Source organism: Anguilla anguilla, chromosome 1 (assembly GCF_013347855.1).
Source record: "Anguilla anguilla isolate fAngAng1 chromosome 1, fAngAng1.pri, whole genome shotgun sequence".
NCBI lineage: Eukaryota > Metazoa > Chordata > Actinopteri > Anguilliformes > Anguillidae > Anguilla > Anguilla anguilla.
Window position 1 is genome coordinate 24,968,849 of NC_049201.1, and position 15,201 is coordinate 24,984,049.

Consider the following 15,201-nt stretch of genomic DNA (forward strand, 5'->3'; position numbering starts at 1 on the left):
CACCGCCGCCATACGCACAATCCCCCAACACCCTCTCCAAGTCCAGTGTCGCCCAAAGTCTTCTTACTGGATACACGCAGGGCGAATTTCCGCGAGGCAAACTGTGAGTTTGCTCGAACCCGACGCAACGGTATGAATAACGATGGGAGAGAGCGTCTGCCGCAGATTTAGATTCGGGGGGGGCGGGGGGGGGGGGGGGGGGGGGCAGGGGTTGGGTGAGGGCAACCGTCAACAAACTTTCGAGGTTTCTTTTTTTTATTTTTTATTGTGGCTCGCTAGCCAAGGCTGGCTGTGGACTGACAGGGCTTGCAGATGCACAATAAAACGCACATCCGTCCAAACAGTTGGTAGCCTGGGCTCTGCAAAGCTGAAAACTCCCCAAAAAAAAAACTGTCCAATAGCCCCCCAAGCCTTCTGTCTGCCATCGAATCATTTTCCCACTGCCAATGACTGTCCCCGTCGCCGCGCACATTAGCGCTCGATCGCGCGTGCTGGCACGGCCATTTTGTTACATATTTGGAAAGGAGTCGGGGAAAAAAACTGGAACGAGAGATACAAAGAAACTTTTTTTTTTTTCATTCGCATCCTGTTTTCAGGACTCAGACCTCTTTAAAGATTCACAGACTCTTCACATCTGCTCTGTCCTCTCGTTTGTTTTTATCGTTTTATCGTAATTTTTTTTAATGCATGCAAGCCGGGTCAAAAACATAAATAAACAAAAACACTGGCTGCATGAAAGACAAACATAAAAAGTTACTCACTTGGCTATGACTTGATAATAAGATAAATTAGAAAATGATTGTACCTTCCAGATGTGGAGAATAAAATTGCAACATAGATTTGTAGTGCCCTTCATTGCTCCCAAATCTATATACTTTACAACAACAAAAAATTCTTAAAACAATACCATGTCTGTGGTTTCTAATGTATTGAAAATGTTTCGACTTCAAATCCATAAAAACTGATGGGGACAATGGAGGGAAGGCCACACTGCTAGCAGTTAAATAATGCCTGGTTTTTTTAGGCTCTCTTGCCCTTTTTTTAAATGACAGATAGTTCTTAACTCTTCAGCTAACAGCCCGGCTGGCCCATTAATCCCGTTTCCCGTCCGCATGTTAATAAGTAACCGCTGACAACTCGCTGAGCCGCCCCCCCCCCCCCCCCCCCCCCCCCCCTCCACCCCCACCCCCTCCTCCTCCTCCCTGGTGACAGGTGACCCCCCCTCGACCTGCTCTCACCTGCCTGACACCCTGCTTGGAATCCAGTTCCGCCATTGTCCTGCCAGGTCTGTGATGGGTTATCACCTAGAAGAGCGCTGAAAAACAGGGCGCGTGCTCTCCCCTCCCTCCCCTCCCCGACCCCAAAAAAAAAGGGGTCACATTTTTACTTCAATTTGTAAATGGGAACCCTGCCCCTGTTTCCATTTTCTGCTCCTGTGAGTTTGAAGCACTCTAGCTATTCCAATGTTTAAAAAAAACTGTTAGCATGTGCAATGACATTTTATTGTGTTGTTTCTCTCTCTCTCTCGACTCTGTCTGTTTCACTTTCTCTTCTTGCTATTTCTCTCTCTGTATCAAGAAGGGGTGTAACAGTTCTTTGCTGCAACAGTTTATTTTAATTTTTAGAATGTTTCTTAATGCCCAAATATACGTCTTAATGTTCAAATATACATATGTTGGGTTCACATCCATGCAATAGTTACTTAAAGCCAACAGTATTGGTTAACACAAAGGGCCACAGATTTTATTTTCTCTCTTCAAGCAGGTTAGTGACTGAGAATTCTCATATCATTTGCTATTAAGATTTGAATATACAACTGCATTTTACTCCTTAATGTGTTAATCATAAAATCTTAAGATATTGACCATTCACAAAGGAACATAATACAAATAAATATCCAGTCATACACAAAACCAAATTATATCTAACCCAAACAGCTATGGTCATGCAGTAAATTGTCTAAATGTACCCACAATCAACAACTCAAAATCATAACTTGCTCAAACGCAGAACATGAAATCATTACTCATTCAAACAGCCCACAGTCTTAACTGTTGCCAAACATCTGCAGGTCAATTCTAGACTGAGTCGTGTGCTATATCCTACCTGGAGTGGAAATTGGCATTTTTGAAACATGGCCAAAATACAGCAATGGTAGGTGAGATGATGCCATTTGCTTGGATCACTAAGCCCAAACTGGTCTCACCCAACTGTCATCAACAGAATCCATCAATCTCCGTCATCATCAACCTGTCCAGTGGTATGCATCACCTAGACATCTACAGCAAACCCTCCATGTTAGCTCTGGCTAATTCTCCATTTTGCATTTTTAAGTGACTCTGCCAGTGATTTGCATCGATACAGTAGGCATAACTGCTTCTTGAAATAATAGCTTTAATGTTGTCACGTTCAAGTATCCAAATTTTTTGATAGTTTAAACATGACAGATTTAATACCAAAAGAGTTCACAGTTTTATGATCATCTCAGTGGAAAATGGAGACCACTCAAATGATTGTATTTTCGAGGGTGGACATTTTAGTAATACTAGTTGCTGCGGATGACAATTTTAGTGACACTCAAATGAGCATTTTGATGATAGTGAATATTTTTGTAATATCTATATTAGCATACTGCTGAAGGTGATCATTGTACAGATACTAAATGATCATATTTCTGAGGCTTAGCATTTCAATAATATTTTACCTCCAGAGACACTGCAGAAAAAAGTTTTAGTATTTTCATTTTTGGATTTATATTATTTTTATTGAATGTCCCTTGTAGCGTATGTTTCAGCATAGTGGAATATATTGTTCTTGAGACCTGAGATGTAAGTCCCCTTACGGGAGACAAAAAATCATTTTTGGGTCTTTTGAAGATAAATTATCATATTGCCAAGGAATTATATTTTACTAACATATAAGTGGCAGCATTTTTTGAGCGCTCAAATTGTAGTAATGTTTAGGCGCATAATATTGAGTGTGAACATTCTAGTAACAAACCAATAATCATATTGTTAATTCTGTACTTCTGTTTAATTTAGATTGACACATCATTGTGTGTGATGGGTAATGTATTTCCTAGTTATAAATCACATCATTAAAACAACAAAATATAAATAAATAAATAAATAAATAAATAAATAAATAAATAAATAAATAAATAAATAAATAAAAACAAGGGAGTACATGCACTCATTCTCTTCTAAAGGTGTTGTAACATTACATTATAAAATGTTATACAATATGTTGGGCCACGATGTACTACAATACAAACACAAAACAAAGGATTATGGACGAGGGTCAATTTTCATTGTTTATTATTTATTTTATTTTATTTTATTTTAAAATACATAAAAGTTCGTTCTGATGATTCAATGTACCATTTTTCCAAATAGCTTATTGTGTGTTTTCTCGTCAATGAAAAGGCTATACTGGACAAAGTTAAGACGCACACTAAAACGCAGTGTCAAATCAACTCTGGGAGAGGTCATATGATCCATCGTAGGCGGATATACTCCGTGAGAATTTTATGTCATCATGCCACGCGCGTGCTAGCAACCTGCTTGGTCTTTTTCCTTCTGAGTTCTAAGTAAGAATCAGACCTCTTGCTACTATAAGGCTCGTAAGACATTCATCCTTATATGTGGGAAAAGGTCATTACGTCCCCCGACTGTGTTTCCCACCCTCTCCCAACCTAATTGTTGCTGACTCGATCCCTTTTCGTGGTCTTTATGTTGTAAATCTGAAAATAAGAACACCCAATCGGGGTGTGTAAATGTGGTCAAATTACAATAGTCCAACCACTTAATCTTTGAGAAAATTAAATTACACTCAGTGCTGTGCCTTTGTAATCTATGAACAGCCATGGGAAAAATGTGCGTCTGGGGAGCAGTCTGAAGGAGGGACGTAGAGCCTTTTTGCGTCTACGAGTATTTCGTTCAATGAGACTATAGACACCATCTTCCCAGCTTTTAACGGCAGTTAAACCGAGCATCCGTCTATGTATAATGAACGCCGCGGCCATTTATATGGGATTAAATTGAGGATTAATTTAATTCTACCCCCGGATTCGGAATTCATTATAGCCCCGATGGTGATTTCAACAAGAAGGGAATTTAATTTGATGCCTGGTAAAGGGACAGAGGAGGGAGGGAGGGAGGAGGGGTGAGGGGCAGGCAGGGTTATGTTCTTTTTTCCTCCTGTTTTTCATTAACCCTCGTCCCTTTCTAAACTGTTCAGTAGTTCTTATTAAATTGAGAGCAAAAACTCAGTTATGTGAATGATACACAGTTACATAGAGACGTTTTTCAGTGGTCTAGCTTTTTTAAATTAACAATTAACAAACCAGGACGCAGTATAGAACTCTGTATGTATCGATGCTGTGCACAGTATGTTAAAACTATTTTTAGATGACAATTAATAAATGTGTGCGTGTGTGGGGGGGAGGGGAATGGGGGGGTTTGGCGGGGGGCGGGTGTCAGGAGTGTCAAATTGAAGTCGAGGAGGGCCGAAGCGAAGAATGTTTCTTTTCAATCTGCAGTCAGTTTAGGCCTTAGAAACAAGGTTTGTGGACTCCAACCTATCGGTGACTTATATGAGCCATGTAAATAATAATAATAATAATAATAATAATAATAATAATAATAATAATAATAATAATAATAAACACTCAGATACTGCTCCAGGACTGGAGTCTGATATGTAGGCTATAGCATACAAGGAATACAAGGGGAATCCATAAAATTATTTTTGTCCATTAAACCGCCGAAAGTACCAGAAGAAAACGTAGCCTACGATCCACGAAGCCCCTTCAGTGGATGGAAAGTGCTAGCAACACTACCAGAGAAATCGCGACACAGTGCGCTCTCTGGGTCATGCATGTTGGAATCGTGTTATCTTCGTATATTTAGCACAAAAATGGCTAAATTGTGTCGTAGCTGTAAGAGGAAGACGCCACTAACAGCTTAGGCGAATAATAGCCTACTCGAATTGCTTGACGGTGCCTGGTGTAGCACATTTTCTGTTATGGTTTATGTAGACTATTTCATTGTACGGAGACAAATATTTAGACTCCCACAATCATGTTATTTTAATTAAAGTCATTCATTCGAAAACGTCTAATTCTATGAATTAACATAGTAAGTTGTTTCAAGAAATATTCCTGCCCCCATGATTTGTGAGCCACACTAGGATCAATCCCGTGTAAACTGGCAGTCTGGTTTCCAGTTAATGTTGTAGAGTCATCCTCTTCAAATGCTGCGAAACCAGATTTTTCATTGATGCATTCGGAGAACACTTGACATCAAGAATGCTTTTTATTTTATTATTGTATTTAAAAATTGTGATCCGAAAACTGTGACGAGACGCAACCATGCGCAGGAAAATGTCCAGTGTTAATTCAACTCTAACAGAGTATGAGTTCAATAGGGACCATATGCACTCTGTAGGAGTTGATTAAACACTGAACATTTTACTGTACACTATTATAGTAAACTAAACTAATATATATTAATACTAAACTAATATTTGAAGGCTATTAATTTGAATCAATAAACATTAATTTTATTTAATTAAATGCAAACAGTTACTCAAAATGTTGTTGTAAGGCTGATCTGGTAGCCGGAACGCCATGTCTTGCAAATATTACTGGCTGTTAGGGCGTGGTTGATTGTAGCGAATCAGTAGCTGGAGTTGCACCATAAGGAGCACGAACTGCGCTTGCTACTTTTTTCTGCTGAAATGTGTTCACACAATACACATTATGAAAGCCCGTTTATTCTTCATTTCAATAATTTCTGATGGTATGTAGGCTACTAAAGTAGGCCTGTTTGCAAACAGCAAGTCCACTTCATGTACAAAACACGTGTAGGCAGCACACGGGCCCCTTACATGGTCAACAGTTGAGTGGCTTTTAAATATTATCCATATAATTTTGAAACAAATGTCTGTTGTCTCAGTTTTAATGGATATACTCTATTACACGTTAGTTAATTAGTTAGTTAACAATGCATCTAATTTGTTTAAAAAATAGAAGTGTTTCTTTATTTATTCCAACAAATCCAATTTCACGGCAACTTTTATAATATTAGATGTAAACTATCATCACGCTGGTTGGCATTGTAAAATGAGAAAAACAAACAGCGGTTTGGTAGCTCTGCATTGAAATTTTGGTAAACACTATGACGCGCACTAAGCATGCTCGTGAGCGCGCGTAGCTCGACAACCGAGCCCTCCGACACTTTTCCCCGAATGCTGACACCAGCAGCCCATCAGGGAACGCTCAAAATTATACAGCCAAAGTTGTTGTTTTCCAAATTAAGTTTTGAATGGTGAGTCAGAAAAGTTAATCCCAATCAGACATTATTACACCTGGCTTCATTAAATAAAAATGAGCTCATCAGTATTCGCTGTCATTTTTATGTCCCGGTAAAGGCGCTAAAATGTGATGCATCCCACCAGTCCTTGGTGAAGGTTGAAATTAGCTATACATTTTTTATGTGTTCTGTATGCTAGTTGCGTAACGGAGGTCAGATTCAAATATATCATGGTGAGAAAGTACAATACTGGCAAAGCCACGACTAAAATGTACAGAATGTGTAGCATATACACATTAGGCCAATCGAAATTACAGAGTATATTTTATACACAGAGTAAAGTGTTAAATGTTATATCTACTCTTACAGAGTACATATGGTCCATATTGGAATTGGAGTTACATGAACACTGGACATTTTACTGTGTATACACAGTGAGTGCTGTTCAAGTTTTATCTAAACATATGGAAGCAGCCATAAAAACATTATGAAGATATAATACAAAATGTAATATTAAATATATTGGTAGCTGGTATAAAAGATACAACTTGACATCAAAAGATACAATTTGATATCAAAGGTTGGACATATCTGTCATTGTAACTGATAGTAATTGTATTTTATTTCATTTAATATAAGGAAGCCACACATTCAGTGAATGCAATTCAATTAGGTTTTATCCAACAAAGTTTTTTTAACTAAAATTATATTGTTATCACAAATTTCCAATATGTCAGATTAATTCATTAGAGGCCTATAGTTAATTTCTGTCCAGATGTTAACTATATAATGAATTAAGTGGCCTTTTAACATTATTAATTTCCATTAAGGAACTTAACCTGGAATTAAATGGAAATGGCATGTCTTTAGCTGTTGATCTGGTGTCTGACACTGGTGCAGCAGAATGTTTGTGTAAATTGGTTGTGGGACAGATGAATTGCCATTCAATGTTTTTTTATAAGGTCCTTTGAGTTTTAATGACTCTGCTACGCCCTCCCATTACTGGGCAGGTCTGAGTCTTCATTTTGTGTGTGTGTGTGTGTGTGTGTGTGTGTGTGTGTGTGTGCGTGCATGCATGTGTGTGTGTGAGTGTGTGCGTGCATGCATGCATGCGTGTGTGTGGGTGGGTGTTTGTATCTGTGCGTGTCAGAAATGTATCTGAAGACCTACTTTACTTTTCAGGTCAACACATGTAACAAAACTGACCAAGTGAAATGACCATGGCTGAGTAAGACCTACTTTGGTGCATTAACCAGCACATCATTTTATGGCTGTTGGCCATAGGAAAAGCATGGTTTCGTACTGCAACAACAAATCAACCCTGTGTTTAATTCAGGAAAGCCATTTTCTCATTAAAATGTTCAAATAAGATATAAAAAAAACAGCAGGCATGAATGCACATGTAACTTTTCCATTTGAAGCAAGGTAATGCTTTGGCTTCTATCTTGGACTTCTGCAATCTAGATTTAATACAGCGTCTTGCTGCATGGTTGGTCTCACATGTATTGTCATTTTCAGTGCCTCCAACACTCTCAGGTCTTCCTGGTGAAAATAATCCACCCCATCTCTTTGGCTCCTATAATGGCTGAGCAGCAGTGCTCTCCACCAGAGGCAATACTGATTTTTATCATTCATGTTTCTATCTATGCTGCATCAATCCTACTATTCTTCATCTTAACAGCAAATGAATACTGCTCCTGTTCTCTTTTCAAGCGTACAATTTTCCATTTTTCCAACAATTTTGGGGATTAACTACGCTTGCAAAGAAAGAAAGTAACGCTTGCATTGAACCGTGGGGTCAGATTAACACTGAAGGAAGTGTTTTAACATTAAACTAATCTTCATTGTGTCCCGGACACAGAATTTCAACATCCGTGGCGCTCTTGCTCCAGACGAAGAAAGATCCCCACATACTGCATCCAGGTTTTCCAGCTGTGGGAATCCAGCAGCTGAGAACCTCTCAGCACCTACGGAATGACCGCAAGTTTCTTTTTTTTTTTGGTGACCCTGACACCTTCAGTCCCTCCCTGCCAGTCAATGGGCATTGTTGACTCGCGGTATTCCGACGGTGACCTGTCCCGGGAGTGTAAACGCCGGTGCGCGGCCCTGTCTGTGAAAGGAATCCTGGGCCAGGAATTTCGCACCGTGCTGCCAGAGAGTCTGGACACATCGTAAGCTTCGGCCCGCATTCTTGCCCCCCGCCCGCCCGCCCGCCCCTCCCTCTCTACCTCACCGATTCCTTCTCTCTCACGTTAACGGCCAGCATCCCCCTCCCACAATACTGTTACAGACAACACGTTGGCCGCACATGGTCACACCGTTTCTCCTAACAAGTGTAAACAGGAACAAACAGAGCAACTGTTTCTATACTATCTATTATATTCACTATATAATTTGTCCCCACTATATACAGTGGGGACAAAATGACACAAGGACACTATCAAGTCCGTTTCCTTCATCATTTATCAAGGAATAATGCTATTATGATACTCTATTTAAACTTCTTATTCAACAATACATTACTGAGAACAGGGGGGCTTATTATGATGGCATTCCCAACACAGTCATCCAATCGAACATTTGAGGGAGCAGTTGAAGAAGGAAAAATACCAAACACCAAGTAACAGATCAACAGATCAAGTCTTCTATGGGAAGACTTGAGAAAGTGCTGGGATGGAATGGAAGATGAGGTGTTGCATAAACTGGTGGAATTAATGCCAAGCAGTGAAGACGGTACTCAAGGTGAAAGACGGACACACCAAGTACTAACCATTTTTAACCTTCAATAAATACCTACACGTGTTTGCCTTATATTATTAAAAAACAATGTATTCTTAAATTTGAGGTACAAACAGAGAACAATAGTTGTGTTAGTCCTTGATAAATAATGACTACTCTTTTGGCCTGATGCGGCTGGTCTCAGTGCAGCGGTGTAATGGAGCTGTTGGCCGTGGGTAATGCTGAAGACCTGTGTGCGGAGTTGAGCATTGGTGTTACAGACAACAGGAGCCCTCTAATCCCTCAGATCCTTATCGGCGCAGGTAGAACTCTTCCCTGATAACCTGCCTGTTTTTTCCCTGCTATCGGATTGCAGCGGGATCAGATTACACGCACGGTCTGTCCACATTAAACGGGGGCAGGGACTGACCAGGGTCTCGGGGAATACTCCATGACAAGCCCCCCCCCCCCCCACCCACCCACCAGCACCAACACAATCAGTAGGGAAACGTTCTATATGGTCTGCACACTGTGTTTTGATCATGTATTGTTTTGGGGTACTTGTTATACTACAAACAAGCTTTTCAGAACAAGAGGGACAGGACAGTAAAAACATATATATTCTCAAGCATATTCATAGTCAAATAAATCTCTCGTCGGAGCGTGATCTTGTTCATGTCGCATAGATTGCATTGTGGTTCCATTTTTATATAACCTTCCAGCTTTTTATTTGCAATTTCAGGTAAAGATTGAGAGATGTTGCCCACCCAAAGCTGAACTATGGTATGCTCACTTAAATGCACAGTTATACATTCGAGTGTGGGAATAACGTATATTTGTAAACACTTTCCATTGCATCACCCTACAGCCAAAGCTGTAGGACATGAAATCATGACAAGTGCCAGCATCTACCTCGATCGAGACAACTTCCTGGACTTCGTCTCCCATCCAAGGCTAATATCTTCCCAAACAAATCACATAACGTCTGATTTATTTTGTGATGTTTTTGCATCAAGTGACTGCTTTTTCTTTTAGGTTATACCATCTGAGACGCACTATGAAATGCATCCTGTAAATTACTCTCTTAAATTCCCTTACAAACAATATATCAAACGCATTTTTCATGAATCCTGTAGTATTTTGATACATGAGCAAAAGTGCTCATTGCTTTCTACCTTTCATAGTTATTTCCACAGTACTTTTGGAAACAGCACCAACCTTGCAGACTCGGCCCATGTATTGCGACTAGTGAGCGGAGCTGACACGAATGAAATAAGAAGATAACTAGTCATATAAGTCGCCTTCATTTTGTAATTCACACTTTCTGTTTAACGGTGCTCTGGATATGAAAATACGCTTAAAATGAAAGAAACAGCTAAGTTTGAGCTCTAGAGTAGGAAAAGGTATATTGCCAACTGAGGGGGTTGGATTAGATTATCTGCAGTAATTACATGTGAATAATTATATGTTACTGTTTTATTTATAACATTGAATTATGCTGTATGCTGAGACTTGCTGATGTTTAAAAAAGTAAAGGGGGGGCCAAAGCGGGGACCCACCGTTTCCAGTATGTTGTTTTACACCCAATATCAACACGGATATCTGAATTCAGAAACAGTACATAATATTTAATGTAATAACATTTTTTAAATTTTCGAAAGAACAACTAAAAATATAATTTTTTCTCAGTGAATATAATCATCAATGGAAAATAATGCAGTTCAAACTACTGTCTACCACACATGCCACATTCAGTGTGCAGCCGATCTGTGACATCAGTGCAAAACCTTTAAGAATACACATTCGGAAAGACATAAGATCTCCTGCATCCAGAACTCAGTGGATCTTGCAGGTTGGTGGCCCTGCTGCTGTCAAGGTTAATTCAAAATCCTAGGATTTCTACTGCAACTAAAAACTCTCAAATGACATTAAACAAGGCCAGGAGTTCCACAGCAGTATAACACTCGGATTTTGAATAGCGAAGGCACAAGGGATTTAAAATTCCTACAACTATGCAGGGATTAATATTGTAATCCAGTGAGAGACATCCACACATAATGTCACTATACAAATCATATTTACGAAAAAGAAGATGCTCATGTCAAGTTACGTAAGTGGGTTCAGAAGCCAGTACTGAACATGCAAGCATAAGATACAGAATGTGATGTCACACCCTAAAGTCTAAAAAGAGAATATGAATTAAGTCGGTTAGAAATGTACCTCCAATACATACAGTCTTGAATTGTCCAGTGATTTGTTTCAAATGCACTTCAAGAACATGGATTTGATAGGGTATATCTCCAGTTTTTAAAATAAAATAAACGCTTCATGATATTTGAATTGCATATATGTCCTTAACTTTAGGACCGGTTATCACATAAGAGGAGCATTACATAGCTTATTCCTTATAGAAGAAAATAAAATGTTCCCAATGCTTTAAGGAATCCAGTTTTTATTACACGTAGAATATCAATAGGTTTGCAAGATCAATTAATCAAATATACCATAGGCTGTAGTCAATAGGACGTGAGGTAAAGATAGGTAGTTGTTGTTGTTGTTGTTTTTGTTTGTTTGTTTCCAAAAACAGAATTTGTTCTTTCCTTGCCTTTCTTATAGGTTACTAAATTCGATACTTAAAGGCAACGCCTACAGCAACAGTATGAATGAATCTGGAACTGCATAAATGAAATTACCAACCAGAATATGTGTCTGTGAAGTTTAATTGTCGGTTCAGTGATAACACGAGTATTAGATATTTGACTCCTTACAATACATTTAAAAATGTCAGTAGCCTAATGCCGATTTAAACGGACTTCCCGTCAAATTACCTTATGTCTTCCATTCCGTTGAAAATGCTCGCCCGCTGCTGACATATCCTAATTAGAATTCTCTTTGTTTTTTACATAGAACTTAAAAATGGTGATTCTTAAAAAGCTTCACGAATGCATCGCAATGTCACAGGAAAATTACAACTTGAAAAATTACAGTGATCTCATTAAAATTCCAGCAAACTATAAATTATATGTAAAGTATGATGCTACTACTACTGCTATTATTATTATTAGTATTATTAGTATTATTATTATTATTAGCAAAAAGTTTTTAAAGTGCATTGTAGGCTACCACAGTGATGACCATTTTTGAGCCCAATGAATCCCCATAAATATTTCCAAATTAAACACATATGCCTAAAAAAATGACAACGGAATCACAATTGTGGTCATGGTCATAGAGCCCATGACTATCAATCATAGGCCTGCAAAGTTTATAGTTACCCGCACGAATGATGGGTGAGTCAACGCGTTTTGTTTAATTCCGCTCATTGACTTCAGGTCATTGACCTGACTTCCAAAAGCTGAAGTAGAAAAACATATGGCACTATTCCTCTCTTTGTCATTTTATCACAGGGATATTTTCAACGTGTGGTTTAAGTACATGTATTTACTGTCAACAAGCGATTTTATTAAATATATCGGCCTAGGCTATGATGTATGATGTCACATTGGGAGATGTAGGACTGTGTAGCGATGACGATCACAACATTATAATAATCATAAACTTACAAATATTAATAAAATCAAAAATCATTCGTAGTGGAAATTGTATGTAGCAAGGGTTTTTAAGGAAGGTCTACCAACATTCGGCATTACAAATGTAGGCCTATTTAGCCTACTTGGCATGGTCCGTTCACTTTTAAATAAACCTGCGCCTTTTTGTGACAGAGTAGGCAGTTTGAAAATAGTTTAAAAACAATACTAGTTGTCGGCAAATAGTTTTATTTTTTTTATTTTTTTTATTTTTAATGTGCCGAAATGATCAAACCCTGACTTTTTGCTTTCGAAAAATTTAAGTGGTGGAAACTGTGATAGGAACGGGACTGAAGCAAATGCGTGCTTTGACGAGAAAACTGACCGCTGAAAACCCCACGAACGGCTTTGAATTTTGACTTCGTTGTCCTTTAATATACTGTGGGATACCACTTGCCCGTTCAAAGATATAGGATTAGGAGTATCCCGAATGAAAGAGGAGCTAAGTCGGGATAGTGTGAACCGTCCCACCCCTGCAATAGGCTAAAGCAGTATTACAGCTTGTAAGGCTGGTATCCAGCGATCACCCAGGAGACCGTTCTACTTGGGTGTTCCGGGTCCTGGAAGTTTTACCAAAAACTGGGGAATGGCTGGGTAGTAGGCCAGCAGGAGCCTTTTACAATAGACAAGCCTATCATAATGTGCACAGGGTGTAGCAGAAGACAAAACATTACAAAAAGATGGATAATTCACGAACTACGCGGCCAATCAAATATTATTAAAGGAAATGGAAAAGGACATCGAGATAAAAAAAAGAGGAAATTGTAAACTAAATTGGGTAAAAGCAATTGATTAAGAGGGGTTATTTCTGATGATTCTTCTCTGTTTAAAGATCTTTTCTACTCATAATTTACCCCCCGCGTTGGACGAATTTCAACCTAGGCCCATTCCCCTCCTGAGTTTTTGGAAGGCTATAGCCTATAGCTCCCTCTCTAAAAACTAGATCACGCAAACGCAAAAAAGAAGTCTGACCTTATTCCTTGAGAAATATGCAAATTAGATGACTGGTAAGAAATGTAATTAAATCGGGTTACCAAAGTAAAAGGATCAACAAGCTGCCTTATGGACCATCGCCGATCTTGTTGCTATAACAACAGCAAACGGGTTGCTTGTGATGTGCTACCACAGCCTTTCGTGAAGGCATTTCCCTCTCTGGTGACATTTGGAACCCTTTTAGTGTCTGGGTATGAGTGTGAAATCTCCTGTGCTCAAAATGTATGTTCTTTCCTTTTCAAAAATCTGCAGATATAGGTCAATGTATTTTAATTTTCCAAGAGGCGGAGCTAGTAAGATTATTTCTGTTCTTTGTTTTCCAAGTAGGCATACTTGGCAGTAATTAAGCCCAGAGGAAAGTGATAGGCCTACTTGAATAACCATACGTGACTGTGTGCTCGGATGAAGAATAGCCTATTGCAGGGAGGGTATAAATGCCACAGTCATTAAGGCTATAAAAAGAAGGCTATTATTGAGAGTTAAAATAACCACTTAAATAAAAAAAATAACCTCGCATATAGAACGGCGGTAAAACATTAAATTCATTGCAATACGTTTGCCAGGTCTTTGTGATCATTTCTTGAGCAAAGAAGTTCGGCAACAGGGAGCCGGTTACCTTTGAACCAAAATATCGAAAGGCCATTCCAGTTTAATTCCACACTGAAGTGGGTTTGGCTGAGGTTATCCACCCTATCAAAGGGTCAGGAATGAGGTACGTGGGTATACACTCGTTTAATGACGAGTAATGTACAAATCCGCGGACATGCATTACTCCTGGAAAGGGAGAAAATGCATTATTTAAAAACGATTAGCCTTTGGGGTTGTCCTGCACAGATTGCATCATCCACGTATAATAGACTATATTTACAATAAGCAAGGGGGTTATCACCTAAAACTGATAATAATAATAATAATAATAATAATAATAATAATAATAATATCTGACACAATTATTATTATTATTATTATTATTATTATTATTAGTCTAGTAGTAGTAATGGTAGCAATATTAGTATTGCTGTTGGTGGATGTGGTGGAGCCAATAATAATAATAATAATAATAATACATATGATTCTAATCTGGGCGTATCCTTTTTATTGTAATATCTTCTTTTTGAAGTAATTTTCAAATGTAGGCTAAGCCTTCTTTGCAGGTGCATTATGCTTGCAGTCTTACAATTAGAACATTTATGGATTATCTCCTATATTTTTATGGGGTAATATTTTTTTTAAGGTTTTATTCAAAATTTTAATGCGCGTGCATAGTTTCACTGAATTCAATGGGTTCTAAAAGACAACTGAAACTAAAGACTGATGGTGCTCATTTTTATGGTTTCATTTCATCATTTCGTTTTTTTAAAGAGAATGCATTTGATACACTTACACAACTTGAGATGTACACGGAGAAGCGGATTCAATTTATAACTGAAGCTAAAATTTTATTTTATTGTTTTTTTTTTTTTTTTTTTACCACGAGGGTAAAGCGTTGATCTAACTCTTCTTGGGCGTGATAAAATGAATAAAACCAAGGCTTCCTTTATTTCTACATGCTCAAATCATAATAGACTGAAGACGGAAAGTCATAAATT

General features: G+C 38.4%; 1 long non-coding RNA gene across 1 annotated transcript in view; it reads right to left on the reverse strand.

The window, feature by feature from the left end:
• The window catches only part of LOC118216710, a 34,110-nt gene that overhangs the window by 17,873 nt on the left and 1,036 nt on the right, over nt 1-15,201 (reverse strand). The gene's annotated exons all lie outside the window — the stretch shown is intronic.